Raw genomic sequence first — 21,818 nt, forward strand, 5'->3', positions numbered from 1 at the left:
TCTTCCATAACAGACACAATGCAAGCCTTTCCAACAATGTTCTCCTGCCCCAAAGAAGAACAAGAAATAGGATCTTATGCAACAACCTTTCACTTATCTAAAGTTTCAGTAAAACAGACCAAGTCCCTACTTCTCAAACTCAGCAATTCTGGATATAAATCCAACTATCTTCATCCCACCTGCTAAAGGTTTACAGCTGAAAAAGATTGTAAAACACTTACTCATATCATTAACCTCTATCTCACCTCAGGCACTGTTTTACCAGCATGCAGGTATTTATTTATAATCCCTGTACCTAAAGGCACTTCTGGTAACAGGCAGATGGAATACAGACTAATGTCTATGTGCCCTATTACCAAAGTACCTGAAAAACTTTTATACAAGCAACTCCTTAAGCATATTAACAGCTACGGCATGTTATGTGATGCACAGGATGGCTTTCAGAAAACCTTCAGTACTTTTACTGCCCTGGTAATGGCCACAGATACTATTTATTGCAACCTGAATGAGGAACCTATTACTTCTGCTCTCTTTATTGACATGACAAGGACTTTTGAAATGGTTAACATTACCCTTCTTCACAACAAACTCAAAAGTCTCAACTTTGGTGATAACGACATTTGCTTTTTTTTTTCAGAATTTGAGTCCATAGCAAATACATCAATCTCTACTGCTGGTAAACTTAATAAAAGTGTGGTAATTTCTCTTCTCTTCTCTTCGTTAATGATTTTCCCCTAGAATTACCAAATCTAAAATTAAAAATGTAAGCAGATGATATGCTGCTCCTGAAATCCAGTGCTAACAATTCTGGCCTGCAAACCAAGTTACATGACATTTTCAATCAGTTATACATGTGGTGCACTGCTAATAGACTACTAATTAATATCAAGCAAACCAATGTCATGGTCTTTTCCTCAGCCAAAAAATTGCTCATGATTCCTCTATTAGCAGACATTAATGGAACATTATACTTAATGTCAGTGAACACAGGTACCTAGGCCTAATATTCAACCCTAGCCTTGCTTTACCACTCACCTAGATTGTGTAACTAATAAAGTAATTCCTCAGTTAAAGCTATTTTGCAAGATAAGCTGCCTCCTTTCACCTGCTGCTCACAGGATTATTGGTAAAAATATTTTAATATCCAAACTTGAACATGATCTTCCTTTTCTCGTTATGTTTTTAGCTCACAGTATTCACAGAATTCAGACTGCTGAGAATAAAATATGCACATTCATTCTGCTAGCAGACACCCAGGTACACCACTTGCAATTTGCTAAAAAAATCCAAATGACTATCAGTGCCTCATAGAGGTACATTCCTAAAGTAATTTACAAGGTGCTAAAACACAGTCTCTGCTCCCCTTTATGAGTAAAACTACCTTTACAAGAAAACCATTATATACTCAGAAGTACACAGCAAAACAGTTTCACTTTAGTACACCCTCCATTTAAAACTGTTTTAGGTTTGACACCCTTCTCTAGACTGGGCCCTGCTACCTGGAAATGCCTTTCTACAGACAATCAAAATCTAGAAACCATTTAAAACTTCAAAGATGCACTTAAAGAGCATCTCTTCACTGAATCTATCTGCAGCTGTTACCGTGACACTGGTTAGATAATATAAAATCCTGTATCATGAATAATGCAATACATTTAATAAACGTTTCTCAGCTTCTTAATATGGCATCTTATATGCAAATATTTCACATGTATATAGGAGTTTATGTATTATATGTATGATTGCAATGTATTTTATGCACATCTTAGCTTGTCTTTTCTATATATTTTTCTCAATGCACTTACATATTTTCATGTTACCCCATTTGCATTCAATCTCACTGCATTCTGAACTTTGCTATGCACTCAGTGTGCATATAATATTATTGAATTGTGACTGAAAAGGCTCAATAGACCAGTCTACTTACCAGAAGAACACATACTTAATAAATAAATTAATAAGAAAACTGGGCAGCATTGTGAAGCAATAGTTAAAATGTCCATCTCATGTATGTGGTTCTTAAATGAGGTGCACTTTTGTTGAGTCTGCATTTCCTTCCTTTTTCAACATGGATTTTTGTCAGGTGTTTCGTGTTACTTAAACATTCCAGTGCCAAGCTGTTGATAATCTGGTGATCTTCCAATCTGCCTGTAGGCATGAATGCCATTTTGGAATGAACTGTTTTTTTTCATTGTGTGGTGGCCTGGCACCCCAGCCAGGATTTGTTTCTCTTCCTTCACTGAGTGACAAAGTAATGTCTGTACTTCCAGTGATCTTGAATTGGATTATGCAACTAATCTGAAAATGAATGAATGAATGAAGGAGTGAATGCTTACTAACTTGCCCTTGATTAAGTGTCCATATGCTGCAACTTCCAGTCTTTGTTATGACAGTTTGGTGTTGCCAAAACATTAATTATACCTTTACAGAGTCTTTCAAAACATGTCCATGGATACTGTAAATCAATGGTTGCTCATCTACGCAGTTGTATGCACATATATGTGCAGGCCAACATCAGCTGCAGATATGATGACCTTTGAATGATTCTTGTCCCATTCTGTTTCATTTTGTACCATCAAGGAAGATTTCAATGATGGATTCAGGCATACAAGCATGGATGGAATTTGATTATACCTTAAACAAACAAAATGAAATCACTGTTAAGTTAGTAACTCTGCAACTTTGAGTCACTCACATTTATTACAGCAGTACCAAACATGTGGGACTTAATTAATGACAGAATCTTGACCAGTGCAAGCTCTCTTACACCTGGAAGTTGCAGATACATTGATGCATAGTCATACACTGTGATTATAACACAAAAATACTTTTCACACTACTGTGTCACTAGTTCTGTAACAGGGATTTTCTGGATTAGGGATTTGTTACCACAATGTCTCATAGATTCACTACTATTGCTTTAACAAGGAATCAATGTGTCTGTTGCTGGAAAACATGCCATACGTAGTCCCTGAAGCTTAGATAGTAAAAAAATAAATAAATAAATAAAATAATAATTACCTCATCAGTTGTCCATAGCCTGAAATGCAAGCTTAGTGTACATAGCTGATGCAAATAAAAAACAAAAAGGTGGATACACTCCAAAAACCCACCGGAAATCTTTGTAAACTAAAATGAAACACCCGATGCGTATATAACACAAACGTGTATTTATTTAAGCACAAAACACAGGCTTTTCATCGGTAGCACAAACCGACTTCTTCAGAATGGATACAGCGTCACAAAATCAGAACCAGTGTCTAAATCCATCAGTTGTTTGACATATAGCAGTCCATAATGTTATTAATTCATTTACTAGCTGGAAACTATTTTTGTTCTCCCTTTTAACCCTCTTTCAATGAGGGCGTTATGAGGGCTATAGGTTGTTGGTTAGGAGTATTCAGAATTATTAATAATAGTGTCTAACAGTGATTAGGAGTATGTTTTCAGACTCGATTATATACAGTTCTATTTCATTCTATATTTCATTCTATATACTCATTGAATTACACCGAAGACATTTCAGACGTACTTTTAACTTGTAGTCAATAGATTTTCACATTTTTATGTTCATTTCTTTTCTATTATAAGGTACTTTTATGTACTGTGTTTGACTGTCAGTTTTTACTGAACTGCCATTCGTAATTTTGCTGACAGTGGTTTAAGTTTTCATCGTAGATTTAATATTTTCTTTAAGAGCAACATAAGGCAAACAGCCGGTACACGTTTTGTGTTTGATTCTAGTTTTAATATAAGTATTGTCTGTATTTTAGCTGACAGTGGTTCATGTTTTTATGTTACAAGCACATTTTTATATTACAAGTATGGTTTTATATTTTAAGCATTTCTTATTAAAAGTTTTTAATTATTGTTTCAGGATGGGTTTTATGTAGCCATGGTCTTGTGAACCTAGACCTTGGTGAACATGTGATCACAATGTTTAAATATAAGCAGGGGTTCTGATTTTGTGATGCTGTATCCGTTCTGAAGAAGTCGGTTTGTGCTACCGATGAAAAGCCATTGTTTTGTGTTTAAATAAATACACGTTTGTATTATATACACATCGGGTGTTTCATTTTAGTTTACAAAGCTTTCCAGTGGATTTTTGGAGTGTATCCAGCTTTTTGTTTTTTATTTCAGTCTAATTCAGTCAAAAGTTTTTTCAGTGTGTTTGTTTTGGGATGGAAGGCGTTCCGGTCACACCATTGGACTCTACTATCAAAGAAGAAACCGGTAACGTGACACAGTTAATCAAACTGCTAACACAAAAGGTGAATACCCTTTCAAACTGGTTTGATGACATCATGGCTTCTCAACAGGAACCTAGAGCTGTGTCTTCTCATTTTTCTAACAGAGTCAGCACTGAGGGGCATGTTGTTGGCGGCCCTTCTAATAGTTTCAAGGAAACAGTGGGTCATTCTGTAACCAGTGGAGAGTCCCTAAGCTACAGGAGAGTTCACGGAACTTCAGGAGCAGAACCTCTGGATAAACCACTGTCGGATGGTGAGCATATACAGAGGATTACTACTTTCCAGTCTTTGAGGAACAATATGCCCGTGAATAATCCCCTAGAAACTCCTAATCTAAACCAATGGCTGAGCCATTCTTTTTCTTTCTATGGCACTGAAAGGTCTAACACTACAGAACAAGATACGACTGTTGTATCTGATTTACCTACTAAATTGAATGTGTTGAACCAGAAATTAATGAAGCTTAGGAAAATTCAGTTGGAAGTAGCCCACTTTGTTGAATGTAAACAGTCCAAAGTTGTACCTAAGGGCTTAAGGTCCTGGCAATACCCTACGGGGTTGGAGGAGGGGTCTACTTTCCATCTGGAGTTAATTCAATTATTCGACAGACATGGTTTTGAACTTTTGGATTTAATATGTAAACATTATCAATTGGCGGCAGATGGTTTGATCATTGATATTAATAAATTGGACAGGGAAATAAAAAATGATTTAAATTTTCACAGGTACAGGTTTGACTATGAACGATCCTTTAATAGTATAGACCAATACATTTCTAAACTTACTTCAAATAAAATTAAAGAATTACAAAGGGATGTCAAAGCATATAAAGAGGGTTTGGCCTATCCGAAACCCCCATTGTCTCAAGGGAATTTTTTGGCTTCCATACACGACAGTCAGATGGACCTAACATAGCTGGCTCGGGAACAGGAACAAGGTCCAGCAGGTTGGAGAATCTTCCTGCAGATTCAATAGATGCAAACGAGCAGGTCCAACATAGTGAACGTTTGGCTGCCCACCATAAGCCAAACAACCCCAATGAAGAGGGTGAGGGTCCAAATTTTCGGGAACCAGCCACGATTCTACCTACCAACTAAGGCCGGAAACCCAGAAACAGGTCAAAGAACAGGAGAAATTAGCCCAGACCAATTCCAACATTGGGCAACCAGTTGCAGGTGCATGTAACATTATTACTAACATTGGTCTGGACTTTAAAATTTACAATTTCTCTGAATTTGCTTTCACAAATGATTTAGTGGAACTTTTAGCCAGAGGACTCTCCTTTGTGCCTTCTAGGAGAGCTGATTTGGCCAAATCTATTACTGATTTGAAATTATTTGTTAGAAAACAGAATCTTCAGTTATTGCTGGGTACCTAACAAGGGACAAAGGCAAATTAATTGTGTCTAGTACATTTACCCCCCCCCCCATTGTATCCTTCCTTGAATCTTTTTGAACAAATCAGTGAATTAGACATACGTCATGTTTTAAGTCAACCTCTTTCAAAGCAAACATCCAAGTTCCACATTAGCAAAGAGGAGAGGTCATTATTAGATTCTATATGTAGTTCCCCAGTCAGGGTCATGCAACCTGATAAGGGTGGAGGTTTGGTAGTGATGAATGAGTCAGATTACATTAGGAGAATGGAAGACATCCTAGCTTCTGAGACATACAAGGAGGTGTATAGGAACAAATTAAATATAGGTATGTCTAGGGTGTCTTCTTATTTCAATTATATGTTTATCAATGGGTCCATAGATTTGGATTTATTGAACTTTAAATTTTTACCAGCCCCACAAAGTTCCTATTATATTTGGCTCTCCTAAGATTCACAAGAATCCCGTAGATCCACCCATGCGTCTGTTGGTCACTGCAAGGAGTAGTATTACCTATGCTAGTGCCAAAGTGGTGGACACAATCTTGAAGAAATATGTGGTAAGTGAGCCACAGATATCTAAGGATTCTTGGTCGTTCCTGTCCAGGGTAAACCAAATATCTTACAGTGCAGATAGTCATTTTCTGACCATAGATGAAGGATTTGTATTCCTCCACCCCCCATTCAGTAGCCTTAGACTGGATTCCAGCTATGATGATCATAAAAAAGGCTCCAGCTGAAGAAATACAACTGGTCAGTGAATTGCTAGACATTATTTTGTCTTGTAATTATGTGACATTTAATAACAGATATTTTCTCCAGTTGATAGGTGTCCCCATAGGGTTCTCCATGTGGAGCTAGCGTGGCCAATTTGCTCATGACCTATTGGGAAAGAGAGAATATACTATCTAATTCCTTAGTCCAAGATAAGGTATTGATGTACACATGTTTCCTGGATGATATATTTATCATCCTAAAAGGAGATGAGGAGGCAGCAAATTTGCTTGTAGAATTTCTCAACTCTTCTACAGAATTTCTTAAGTTTACCTCCAGTTTTGCTCTGGATAGGATTGCATATCTGGATGTGGACTTAATGAAGGACAAGGAAAATAGTTATATAGCTAAGATATACTGGAAGGAATCTTTTTCAAATAGTTATGTACAGTTTAGCAGTTGTCATCCCTTCTCACAGAAGAGGTCTATTATCAAAGGGCAACTAGTTAGAGCTGCCAGGATGGTGTCTAGAGACAGTGACTTCTTGGAGGAATGCAACTTCATGGGAAGTCTTTTCCTGAATAGAGGTTATCCTGAGGGTCTTATTTTTGATCTCTCAAGAGAAGTACAGAGAAAGAGGGAAAAGGGTTTTTATTTACCCATCCTTAATCAAACTAGTGTACCCCAGGAGGACCATGACGCTAAGCTAGATAAGGGAGCTTCAATGTCTAATAGTTTTATATTAACATATAGCATGGATGCAAAGGAGATTATTTCCATCATTTTGAAAAACTGGAACTTGGTCATACAGGATGATTCTATCTGGAAGAAGTTGACGGAATTTCCAAGGATAGTTTTCAAAAGGGGTTATAACCTTAAAAGTATACTAGAGAAGAAACCCAGGGTTCCCAATTGCAGGGACGACATGTATAAGTGTAATATGTGCTGTTATTGTAGTAACATAAAGATGGGCTCCAAATTTGAAATAAGATGTACCAAATATGGTATATTAGGTAGGTACAATTGTACCAGTACTCATGTAGTTTATTTAGCTAAGTGTTCCCCCTGTCTGGCTTTTTATGTAGGTAAAACAGATAGGAAACTACAAGAGTGCATATACGAACACCTGTATGCTATAAAAAAGGGCAAGTTGGAGAACGATTTAGCAAAACATATAGTAGATAACCCTAAACATGAATTTATGTTCTCAGTTATTGACCAAGTATAGTCAGATGGTAGGGGAGGTCCAGTGTCCCTCATTTTGGAAAGTAGAGAACTGGCGTGGCAGCTAAGGTTAGATGCCTGTCATTCTTCTTCTCCCTTTTAACCCTCTTTCAATGAGGGCGTTATGAGGGCTATAGGTTGTTGGTTAGGAGTATTCAGAATTATTAATAATAGTGTCTAACAGTGATTAGGAGTATGTTTTCAGACTCGATTATATACAGTTCTATTTCATTCTATATTTCATTCTATATACTCATTGAATTACACCAAAGACATTTCAGACGTACTTTTAACTTGTAGTCAATAGATTTTCACATTTTTATGTTCATTTCTTTTCTATTATAAGGTACTTTTATGTACTGTGTTTGACTGTCAGTTTTTACTGAACTGCCATCTGTAATTTTGCTGACAGTGGTTTAGGTTTTCATCGTAGATTTAATATTTTCTTTAACAGCAACATAAGGCAAACAGCCGGTACACATTTTGTGTTTGATTCTAGTTTTAATATAAGTATTGTCTGTATTTTAGCTGACAGTGGTTCATGTTTTTATATTACAAGCATGTTTTTATATTACAAGTATAGTTTTATATTTTAAGCATTTCTTATTAAAAGTATTTAATTATTGTTCCAGGGTGGGTTTTATGTAGCCATGGTCTTGTGAACCTAGACCTTGGTGAACATGTGATCACAATGTTTAAATATAAGCAGGGGTTCTGATTTTGTGATGCTGTATCCATTCTAAAGAAGTTGGTTTGGTCAGAAACATAGTTTTAAATTTCTGGCTTTAAAGTTACTCAGTCCAGATATAAGAGGTGTTGATTTTAAGAATCTAACTGAAATGAGAGAATGGAGTTGGATTATTTATCTAAATGTAGATAAACATCCTGGCATAAATGAGCGTGTCTCCCTAAAACCAGTTTTGAAGGCTCCACCACTTCCACATCGAATTATATGTTTTTTTAAAATTTTTTTTATTATTTAATTATGTATCTTGCAATTTCTTTAGCTGTTTATATAAATATTGTGTTTTATTTGTTCTGTATTCATGTTATGTTATTGCTCTGGTATTAATTTGTATGATGGTTTATGCACCTATTAGGGCAGTTATGTTAGAAATGAGTTGATTAGTTGGTTAGGCTTTTAAATTATGCTGGGTCAAGCACTTGTTATTAGGTCTGAAGAAGCAGTCTGAAGACTGTGAAATCACTTACCCTTTGTAGTTCTGTGTACATTAAAATACTCTGGCTTTTATTTTATCCACGGTAATCGCACTTTCTTGTATATTTTGTTTTACACTGTTGTTAGAGCGATCTTTACCAGCCTGATTAACTTTCTTTCCAAATACATTTATTATCCTATATCTTGCTAGCAACACTACATTCTAAATGAGGAAGTCATGAAACCATAAGTCTATGCTAGAAATTTAAATCGCTACCGTACATTTGTTCCCTGACCTGATAATATGTCCGCTGGTGGAGCAAAAGTTGTCCATCTCCCTGTATGCTAATCTCTTCCTTCAGAATTGATAATTGCTAGCAGAAGGAAGCTATCTAATTTGTCTGAGCACCTTTTTTTCCTGTTCTTGCTGCCGTAATCAAGGAAACTTAATAACTAGCCCTTGTTCTTTGCTAGCTAACCAAAAGCTCTTACAGTAATATTTAAGCTGTTCAATTAACCATAGGGATTCTGTGCAGCTGAATTAATTTGCCATGCTTTCCAATGCAGAAAGGAACTTGTCCTTGACTTTTGACTGCATTTCTGCTTTGCCCTATTAAACTGCTGGTTGTACTAGCTATCTTAATTATGAGGTGCTGTGGCAAGCTAAAGGAGAAAACTCAATCAGTGATGTCTACTGCAAAAGGACATTTATTTTCCCTCGGTTTATCTGTCTTAACTGTGCTTTTTTTATATTTTCTTCCTTCTTTTTTTTCCTTATGCATTCTGTAACCTGATTTAATTCTGCTTAGAAAGTGCATGCAATATGCATAAAATACAGGAGTCTTGTACAAACTGCATGTTAGTCTTGCTGTTGGTCTAATCTCTGTTGTATTATTTTATTACTTATTTATTCATTTTATGAAATACTGTTTTCCTGCTTTTTATGTCTTATTGGCTAATGTTCTGAACTCTAATCCTGTTTACTGCATCCCTATATGACACTCCTATTAGGATTTTCTTGTTCCTTTAATACTTTATTTTAACTCCTGCACTACTAATGTCTCTCTCTTGGCATATGTGCTGTTGGCCTCCTTCTGTGTCTCTTTGTGTCTGTATGTCCCTCTGTATCTCTCAGACACACACACACACACACACACACACACACACACACACACACACACACACACACACACACACACACACACACTAGCTTCATTGTAATCCTCTGATGTTATCACTCATTAAAGATTATTACACTTGGTAAATCATAACCCTATTATAATGTCTGCATTTATTTGTCAGGGTTTGACTCTGTATCCCTATGTACCATAACTGTGTTGGGGTGCTAAAAGAGCATTAAAGAAACTGAGGCATTTTTCTTCTATCTTCCACTGCTAAAACATAGAAGATTGGATTTCACTGAGGCAAAACATGGGACTCAGCACTGGGACCCTCAAACTTACTGTCTAGGTGACATAGGTCTGTTCAATGTCCGCATAAGCGTAATAGTGACAATGAAGTCTTGGAAGTCTAATCAATAGAAATGTTGACCTAAAAGCTTGGAGAACTAGTGATTCCAATGACATCTTAATTATACCTGAACCCCAAACTTAAGGTTAGCATAATTCTGTCTAACAGCTCGAGTGATTAATTTTTCTCCTTCACATGTAATACACCTCACTGAGAATTGGAGGGCTGGATTTGTTACTATTTTAAAATGCAGAAAAAATTAATGTTGAATGGTAATGTGCTGCATGTGAGGAGTATGGATTCAAATGGCTTGCTTCCTTATTTTTGGGACTTACTAAGCTGCTTGTCTGTTTGATCTTCACTCCACTACTCAAATTTCTAACTTCCTGGTTAATTTAAAATTTGGAGTTAAAAGCCTAGCTTCATTCTCTTGGGTGGGCTCTTTTAAAATTAATGCAAACAGCAGGATTTGAACATACCTCATACAGAGCTTAGATGATGCGTAGGAACTCTTTACTGGATCATTACTAACTCATGTAGAAGGTATATCCCTAACTCTCTTTCCTAACAGCTTCAGTGATCACTGCTTGGTGCATCCAAGTTGTTCTTTAAGAGCAATAAAACAACTCTCTGTTCTTATCACACATAGATCAATCTCACCACTAAGGCAACCCACTATTCTTTCTGAACTGTTCTGTATTGAACAATCCCTCATTCTCTCTCCAGTCATATTCCTTGTGCAGTCTTGAATGTCTTTATGACAACACTTGTTGATATACAGCATAAAACGGCTCTTCTCATTGGCAGGAGGTTAAAGGTGATAAATATCAAAGGCTTAATAATGGACAAGATGTTTCCTGACATTGCTAGGAGCAGTAAATGTGCTATATGTCCAATGTTTATCAAGGACCTAAAAGCAAAATGTGGAGCTTGGAATGTCACCTGAGGAAATATGAAGAACTCAGGATCCTGTAAAACAAGAAACAATATACAAGTGCCTTAAAAGGACCTATAATATTCATTCGTTCATTCCCTCATTGTCTCATTACTTGATTAATTCAGTTCAGAGTCACAGAGGAGCCACAGCCTGTCTCAGTAGTTAGTGGGTTCAAAGCAGGAAGCTAATTCTGAATAGGCTGCCAGCCCACTGTAGGAAGCACACTTGCATGAGCGCATGTACCCACATACACAAGCAGCACACGCTACATCAGACAACTTGAAGCATTGGCAATACATCTACAGTATGTCTTTTGGGTATGGTAGAAATCCATTATACCCAATGAAAGCCAAACTGGACACACAAAATACAAGTAGACTCTAAGCAGAAGACCTTCTAGCAGACTATGAAACTGAAGAGCCAAGTACTTTAAACTAAATGTGTTACTTTAGTATGAATTATGTTTTTTCATAAAAAACAACCAAAAATAAAGCACATAAAATAATTTAATATTATTCTATGTGTGTTATTTTTCATTTTTTATGAGATTTATAAATGAGATGTATATGTTTTACAACCTTTTGATTTGTTTGTTGGTGTAAGATGAATTATGGATTCCTTTGGTCACCTGAAATGAGTTATAGCTGGATGGTCATAGATACTTTATAAATCCTCTTGAAAACTTTCAAATTAAAATATTATTAAAAATAAGTGGCTAATACCATCTGTGAATGTTTTGCAGATCTTTTTTTGGTACCTTGTTCCTAGATCTAGACTGACTGAGACACAAAACCCATGCCAGTCAAACTCCGTTAATGCATGTCAAAGTTCCTGTAACCATTTCCTGAAATGGCTGTGCTTTACTGGAATTCCCACATTGTTCACTATTCATTTATTTTTTATATAACTGACGTTGCTGTTTTTTCACCAAATGTACATGCACATGCTATCCCAATAATGTATACTAGGCACCCCTTTTATTCCTAGACTGCTTATACATAGCTTTAATCTCTGTATCAGTACATGATTATCTGCTTTGACCAGAATGCATATGAGCAGTTTCTCTATCAAAGGATGTTGGAATGGAGAAAGAATCTGAAATCAAAGTTGAACAAGCTTTTATTTTTCATGAATGTTAATAATGAATCAAACTTCCTAGCTACCAGCAGTAGTAATAAACACACTGTGCTTGTTTCAGTAGCTAGACATGTATGGAAGTACAACAACACAGTGCAGGAGATACAGAAAATGTTGGGGTAGGTTTCTTAACAGTGCAGCACAATGTCGCAGGTAGAGACAATGTACGGGTAGGGATCTTTACAGTGCAGCACAACGTAACAGGTAGAGATGATGGGGTAGGGCTCTTAACTCTGTAGCACAACGTAGCAGGTAGAGGTGATGTAGGGGTAGGGCTCTTAACTGTGCAGCACAACACAACAGATAAAGAAAATGTTAAGGTAAGCTGATCTGGGCACTCATTCCAAGCTCTGAACAGGATCCACCAGCTCAGCTTGGCCACTGAATGCCTATAGGGTACTATACTTTCTTCCTTCCTTGTACAGCAGGCTTGCTGAAATTTTCCACACAGGTAAATATGTAGCAACATATATTTTTCTTTATAAATAGATATATAGAAAAATATATAGCAACATATGTTTTGCTATATATCTATTTATATATAGATAATACGCCCCTAACAGTTGACCCAATTGATTGGGTTTTGGGAACTTATGTGGATAGTAACCTAACATTTGACCAATATGTGTCTGTTGTTGTAAGAAAGTTCTTCTATATTGCATAGCCTCTAAACAAAGGAATTGTGTCTTGATCAAGGAATGTCATTGTTTCCCTTTACTTGATTATGTAGTTTACTTTAAAGACATGAAATAATAATAGAGGGAGTATGGATGGCAGTCTTTTCTGATCAGAGAACAGTATGGGGTAGGATATGGGAAGACCAAAATAAGTGAAGGACAATGGACAAAGAGATTAAGTGCAGGGGTTAAAAGGCTGAAGAAATGATAAGAGAAAAAAAGTCATAGAATGATCATATGACAGTGAGACCATTTTATAAACATAGTCACAGTGGTAGGTATTGTATAAACACAAGTATAAAAATATTTAGAAGTGGAAAGAAGAATAAAAAGAAATTAGATGAAATATAAAGAAGTTTCACAGGATTATGAGAAAGAGAAAGAAGGATGTGACAAAATAAAGGAAAGAGATCTCAACAGATATTACAACTGATGTTACATAGGCAAAGTTTTTTTTTTTCTGAAAGGAAAGAAAGAAAAGGTTACAACATATTTAGGAAAACAAAAATGAAAGAAGTAAATATGGATGCTATCTTGGATGGTAAATGAAATATAAAATACAAACAAGAAGATATTATGAAGGTAGTAGAAAATTTTGTAGGGAAAATGTATAAACTGCAGGAAATGGATGGGGAAGAAGAAAGGAAAGTGATATAGAAGAAATAAGAGGAGCAGAGGTGTCAAAGTTTTCATATCCTAGAACAGTATCTGTTAGAATATTAGAAGACAGAAAAATAATAAAGGAGTAAAAGTGATAAAGAGATTGCAGAGTTTAAAAAGGAGGAAAAAATGATAAGTGATAAAAATATTATCGAATTATCATATGACGATGAGATCATTTTGTAAAAATTGCACACTGTGATGGGTAAGGTATAAGCAGAAGTGTAAAACATATATTTAGAAGTAGGAATGAAGAATAAAAAAGAAATAAGATTAAATATAAAGATATTTTAAAGAAATAATGAGAAATAGAGCAAGTAAGTTGTTAAATAAGAGAAATAGAAAAAACAGATGTATAAAAAACAGAGGAAAAGTAAAAATGATGTTATCTAGGCAAAGATTTTTTTTCTGCAAGGAAAGAAAGAGAAGGTTCCATTATTTAGGAAAAGAACTAAACATGAGAGAAGAATGGATGGATGGTATCTTAGATGGCAAAGGAGACATAAAATGCAAATGATGATATTTTGGAGGTGGTAGAGAGTTTAGCAGAGCATGTGTATTAAAAAAGGAAATAGATGGGCAAGAATAATGGAAGAAAGAGAGAAAATATCTGAAAAAGTAAATATTATTGTTTAGAAAATTATATAACAATAGAAAATATAGAAAAGGCAATAAAAAAAGGTAATAATGAATTAATGCCAGCACTGATGAGTATATGCTATGAGTATTATATGGGAATGAATAAAGATGAAAGAGAAGGGTTTTTTTAACACTAAATGGAATAGATGAAAGAAGGCATAATAGAAGAAGACATATGAGGCGGAGATAGACAATTTATATGGAAAAAGGATGAAAGAAAAGATATAAAAAAATAGAGACATATAACACTAAGGAATACTGACAACAAAATATTTATGAGAATAATGCAAAAAGGGTGGAGTAAATATTGGATGAGAGAGATCTAGGGTATAAAATAAGAGGGATGAAAGCAGTGTTAATATTAATGAAATAAGTAATAGCGATGATACTGAAAGAAAATAAAGAAGTAAGGCTGATTGCATGTGATGTAACTTAAGCTTATATTAAAGTGAGCCATGAAGTAATGTGGCAGATTTTAGATATAGATGGTGTGGAGAAAAATATTAATGTAAGAAAAAAGTTATGAAAATTCATAGGTACAAATTATGATAAATGGATGGATGGATGTGAAAAATAAGTATTAAGAGAGGAATAAAACAGGGATGCCGAAAGAGTATGTGCTTACCAGCATTAATAATGAATGCAGTAATACAATCATGCATGTATGAAATGAGGGAGGCAAGATGGGAGGCGGGAAGGAAATGTTATATACTCAATATGTATGACATGCAAATGATTTATTACTAATAAAAAACAGGGACAGAAAAGTGAAGTTGCAATAAGGATCAATAATCTGTTGCTTACTGGGTTTGGACAGTTTCAAGCAGATCACAAACTGCTGGTATTGCTGATAAACTGTTATGACTTAAGCAACATTCTCTAAAGATGTCAATGGCTGATGACGAGGTTCAGATGATTCAGTGCAAAAACTGTGCATGTTCCATATACAAATTGATAGTGACAGTCACCAGAAATTCAATGACTAAAAAGGCAGTCCAATCAGACACTGAAGATGAGTGTGCATGTTGAAGCAAGGGACTGGTGACTGTCCATATGATAGACATTCTTAGAGAAATAACTAAGCAAGATGAATACTTGGATACTATAATTGGGTATGTTCATGATGGGTGGCCAAGTAACTCGAAATAGACAATTCATTCTTTGTGCAAAAACTTTCTTGTGACAGCTCACTTTTTGGATCCCAAGAGTCTCTTACTGTAGCTACAGTGGATTGTATTGTCAAGGTCACAAAGAACAGACATCCTAAGCCAATTTTATTAAGGGCATCAAGGGATGACTGTGTGCAGAAGGACAGCAAAAATGTCTGTGTGGTAGCCAAATATAAATGGTGACATGACCAAGCTGTCAGTTCTGTAATGAACACCAACCAACCCAATAGAGAGACAGAGAGACACACAGAGACTCTGATGGTGTCTTCATTACCAAAAGGCCATATCAAGAAACGGCATCAGACTTTTATAAATACAATGGGAAAATACCTAGTATTAGCAACAGACTATTATTTGATAGGCATTAAGTCATATTGTCTTGATGAGGAATTCCTATCAAATTTGTCAAATACAGTTTCACTCAATCTGTATCCTTTGGGTGTCAAAAGTTTCCAGGTCTTCCAAGTGTTTGTTATCTTGGCACGTAGCAAAGAGCATGAGAAATAGGAAGTGCATAATAGAAGAGTAAAACAAAATTATTTTGTTATCAAATAAGAAAGATATAATGAAAAGAGAGAATGCCTGTGTGAATAATAAAGGAAATTATATGAGTATTTCTCCTTCAAAAGATATACAATTAAATTGTAGTGCATGGAGCACAATAATTTTAGTCCAAAATCCAGAAAAAGACAAATCAGTTAAGCGTTTCTATAGCATGAGACCCGATCTTAACAAATAAGTACCTCCTGCTTCATTTGTTAGTACTGAATATTATGCTAGGTAGCTAAATTTGCCACTCCTAAACAGCAAACAACAGTAGCAGGACAAAAAAACGAATGTACTTCTGCCTGCTGTCTGTGCCGGCGATGTCTGCCTCACTTTCTGTAACATGCAATAGTGTGTTACTGCCTTCCTAACACAGCTCACTAAGTATTTTACAGCTTTCAATGCTGTCAAAACACTTAGCATTTTTTTTCCGTAACTAGTAGTACATGCATCAGATAAAGTTCCATGCACTGCAAAGACTTATGATTGAGTCTCGGATCATAAACCATTATGATGTGCTTTCAACATTCATGTTGAGAACTCATTATTATATGTTCATGACATGAATGCCAATAATCACCTCTCAAGCTTTGATATCAAGATGAATTTCTTGGTATCCAGTTATGATTGGTGACCAACTCATAATCGTCTATACTATATTATCTTTAATGTTATCATGTAATTAGTCAATGTTGCAATTATGGATCAAAGAGAAAAGTCGAATAGATAATGGGGAGTGCCCAGAGTGCTAAGAGTTAAGGATTTAGTAGAGGCAAAATATATAGAGGCTAGGGAAGAGGGGTGAAATGACTGGGATGTGAATTTCTAGAATATTTTTAATAAACCAAAACTAGGGAAAAGTGCTGTAAAAGTATGAAAACCTGAAATGTTTAACAACAGATTAAGGCTGAAGTAGTGTTTAAGAATAGTTTTTAAAGAAGATGTAATTAGATTAACTAAGGATAAAGAATAGGAACACAATAGAACATAGCAGGTAAAGAAAAAAGGGTGGACTACTGTGCTGAAAAGACTGATTTAGTTATTGTCTCAAATGTAGCTGTAATTCTTGTTTTTACTGGATTTGTTGGGAAAAAATAAACTGAGAATAGGCACAACTCTTACCTACAGCTATTAGGTATAGAACAGATGTAACCTGAGTAAGTATAACATGATGGGAATTATGTAAATACATGAAAAGTTTACTCTATAGCTGTCACACAGTGAAATGCATGGGGTGAAAAAAGGCAAGGGCAGAAAGAGAGAGCTACAATGCTGTTGGCAACAGGGATAGTAGAATTAAATGGGCAGAGAAAGTAAAATTGTAGGAGGAACATGTTATTGAGAATCACATTTGACTGGTAATTATAAAGTAGTGCACAGAATAAGAAGACTGAGTTAAAAGATTAAATGGAGTGTAGTGATTAGAAAGTTTCCTTTATGAGTGATTGGTTCCTAAATGCCCAAAGCTAGAAGCAGTTGACCACAAATGATTAAAAGTACAATTGTCTTAAGTATTTCTCTATACATCACTGAAAAATATTATTTTATTATTGCCTGTTTTACTGTATGAGCATCTATTAAACAGTAGGTGGGCTCATTAAAACTTTCTTTGTAAAAGATTACCATGGAAGGATAAATAGCATGTGGGAAGAATTACTAAGTGTGCATGGTCTTTGTGCGTATGTGTGTGTGTGTGTGTGTGTGTGTGTGTGTGTGTGTGTGTGTGTGTGTGTGTGCGTGTGTGTGCGCGTGTGCATGCGTGTGTGCGTGTGTGTGTGTGTGTGTGTGTGTGTGTGTGTGTATATATATATATATATATATATATATATTCTGGTGGTTACAGTGTGAACAACTTCCTTTACCATCCACAGACTGATGGTTTAGTAAAGAAGTTTAATAAAACAGTGAAATTCGAGAAAGTAGTAAGATCTAGGATGTGTTGTTACCTTACATGGTGCTTGCAATAGGAGGAGCTACAAGTATCACTGGGGTTTACACCATTTGAACTGTCATATGCTAGGCATCCAGGAGGTATATCTAAAAATTCTAGAGAGATCTGGGAATAAAAAAAAAATGTTACGATAACTGCTAAAAGAAAGATGAGAAAGCATTATTATAGGGTACTATACTAACTTACAAAAATGTCTTAGTGGTGAGCCACACTGAAAGAGAATGCATTAAAAGCTCAGTAAGAAAATATTATATAATAGGAAAGCTAAACAGGCAGAATTCAAACCAGGGGACAATGTCTTAGTAAGTATGACATCAGCAAAAATAAGCAAACACATTTTTAGTTAAGTGGCAAGATCTCTTTGAAATCTTGGAAAAGTGTGATGAGGAAGATTTCAAGGTTAAGCAGACTAGTAAAAGAAAATCAGTTGAAATCTATCACAGAAGCTGTTGAAAGAATTTAAAGAATTTGAGTCTTCAGTAATGGTGTAAGAATGTGGTAGGAAAAAATGCCATCAAGAAAGGAACCCATTCCTCCTATTCAGATTAGTGAGTCTTTATCTAAGAAGCAGAAACAAATGGTGCTGTAAATTCTTAACAGAAATAAAGTATTTTCAGATCGGCCTGGGCAGGTAAATATGAAAGGCCATGGTACAGAATAATCTCCAGGCTGAAGGTGTACTCATATACCTGTAAACTACGATAGAAGCAGTAAAAAAGGAAGTTCAGAGCACGCTGGACTTGGGTGTGATAAAATAATCACATAGTGAGTGGATCAACTTATTTGTTGTGATGTGTGAGTGTGTGTGTGTGTGTGTGTGTGTGTGTGTGTGTGTGTGTGTGTGTGTGTGTGTGTGTGTGTGTGTGTATAAGATATATGATTCCATTATTTATGATTGCACTTACTTAATGCCAAATGTAAAATAGCATTAGTAAGAAGACTAAACATACATAAAATACTATATATGTGTATATATATATATATATATATATATATATATATGTATATATATATATATATATATATAAGAGAGACAGAGATATATATGTACTAATACAGTGGTGTGATGCTCGCTATCGACTGCTGTGGAGTAATTAAATTTGTGTCTTAGTGGGGAATCTTCACCTTACTTGAGTGCAGGAGGACATGCTCCCATGCTTCTAAATGAAGGACTACAGAGAAAGAGAGAGGCAGAGACATTTGTATCTCAAGTAGAAGGACTTGAGAGTCAGAAGCAGACATTGTATTGAATATACTTGAGTAGAAATTGTAGAGAGGTAGAGACAGAGAGACGTGTAGAGAGGCAGAGAAAGAGGCAGAGCTGACTGAAAGAGGCTCTGAGATGGGAATCTTAGAAGTGATGGCAAGACCAAAGCCTTGGAATCTGAATGCAAAGAGTACAAAGATAGTTTTTGTTTTCAGTAGACTATGAGACCATTTTATTTTCTTTCTTTTTTGAGGAAAAGTATACATTGTGAATTATTATGGGAAAGCCTATTATTTTAACTAAAAATTATTAGTTTACAACCTTGAGCCTGCTGAGTTATGAATGGTGAATGCATAATATAACTACTGTTTGAATTATTAATTACTGAGTTTATATAGCTACTGTTTGCATTAATTCTCACACACACACACACACACACACACACACACATACACACACACACCGCATTAAACAATATAACATAGTTAAAGTTTTTAAGAATAATTCATGCAATCTGCTGTAGTAAAGAACACTTTAAATGACTACAGTGTCAATTAATTCCAGTTGTATATTTTTATCCTTCCAGGGTGCATGCTTTGAATAACCTTAATCACCAGCATATGCATACTGACTTGCACTTTATGAATAGTTAAGCAGTATATATCCATATAAAAGTAACAGAAGGGTAATACTGGTCAGACTTCAGATCTTATTAAGTGCTGCATTCCCGATTATTGTTACTGTTACCTACACACTGAAATACTAAGTACCATTAGGAGAGCACGGTTAAATACCTCTCTCTGATAATACTCATCTAAGATTGCATGCAACATGTTAGTTGGTGGCTTTAATATCTGCTCTAAAAAGATTTAAAGTATTTGGTACAGGCAAGAAGGCAGACATAGATACATTTGCTTTCCTGTAGTTTTACCTCTTACCTAAGAAAGGATTTCGGAATTAGATATATAATAAACACATTATAAAACAAGTTATACAGATGTCACAAAGGGCAACTTGGAATTAGTGAAAGAAGAAATCACACTGTTGATAGCACTCAAGAATAAATAAAGGCACACCTAAATTTATATCATTTGCAAATGATATAAATTTAAGTGTGCCTTTATTTATTCTTGAGTGTACAAATTGAGCATTTTGAGTGACTACAGGGTTAATTTGCTCATTTTCAAATACATGTACAGTGATTTTAGCAAAATGGGGTAGTAATTCCACCATATGCTTCATTGTGAATATTGCCTTTTGGTGCACATTAAAACATGAACATAACTAATTCATTCATGTGTGATAAAAACATAATGTAACATTCAAACTGAGCTACAGCTGCATAAGAGTAAAATGGTGGCTTGGTCAACGTTTCCATGGCAACTACTTGACCTTACCAATGGGGAAAAACTAAATCACTGTTGTTTCAGGTATCCAGAATAATTTAATATATACATTTAATCATGACTGAAACATTTGGTGGCAACAGTCCAGTCAGCAAGCAAGCTCTCCACTAAGTTAGCTCAAATTATATATTAGCAGACACTAAATAACTCCTTTTCACTGCAGAATAATTACACCAGCAATTCATATTCATTCTCTTTTGACATATCAGCCTGGGCATTTACTTATAAGGATATATTTCTGTCACATTGACAAAAGGAACTGCATAAAGTGGAGGTGGTCAAATGATTGCAGCTTAAATAATTAAAATTTGTTTATTAACTGGATAAGCAGTAAAAAAGTAATAATAAAATTTAATTATGAAAATAAATGTATGTCACAGTGACAATAATTTTCCAGGCATAAGTAATTTGTTATGGAAAGTGGAATACATTAAGACATCTGTCTTGTGATGTGTGGACCTTATCTGATATGTACAGTAAGTCATATTCAGATTTCTAGATACTGTTTTGTATGTGCAGTAAGCAACATGAAAGTACCAAGAAAGTTAATGTTTCAAACCAGATTTTAATTTAAAAGCAGAACTGAGCATGTGATTATCACTTCCTCCAAAGGTGTAGATACAAAGAACCTTTCCCACCATTAACTTTTGATCAGAGTTGCTAGCCTCTAGGAAAAGATTTGCAAAATTTTAATTTTGAGCTAATTTTTTTTTTTTTGAGATTTGTCACGTGACTACATAGATAATACTACAGTGGTAGAGCTGATGGTTTCATTTTGAAATGCACAAAAAACAATTTGTCTCATACTACATATTGTGCCCCAAATGAATGATGGCAGAAGAGGGCAAATGGTTATCTAGCCTGTCATCTGGAAGCAGTTAGTACGATATATCCTATCTTATAACTTCCTAAAGGTTTCTATTAACATAAAGTCTACCACTTCTATTCTAGCATGTTTCATTTGCTTGTCACACTTTCTATGAGGATGGTTTTCCTTATATCGCATTCACTATTTCATATAACCAACCATTTCCACCTCTTCTTCTCAGGATGAACATATCTGCAGGCATCTTTTTCAATTCTTTTAACTCTGGTCCACTTATTATTTTTGCTTTTATCTGCCCCTTCTTGAACGTTGCATTTGTTTTTCCTTGAAAGGGCTGTAGAACTGTGCCTAATATTCTTGCTGTGGCTTTTTAATTTATTAATTTGTTAATTGAGAATGTGAATTGGTTCTTTTCAGACCCTTTTAAGCTATGTCCCAAGGCAACAAGTAAAGCTGTAAATTTATGTATATT

Source organism: Protopterus annectens, chromosome 15.part0 (genome assembly GCF_019279795.1).
Source record: "Protopterus annectens isolate FY-2018-M chromosome 15.part0, PAN1.0, whole genome shotgun sequence".
Classification (NCBI taxonomy): Eukaryota; Metazoa; Chordata; order Ceratodontiformes; family Protopteridae; genus Protopterus; species Protopterus annectens.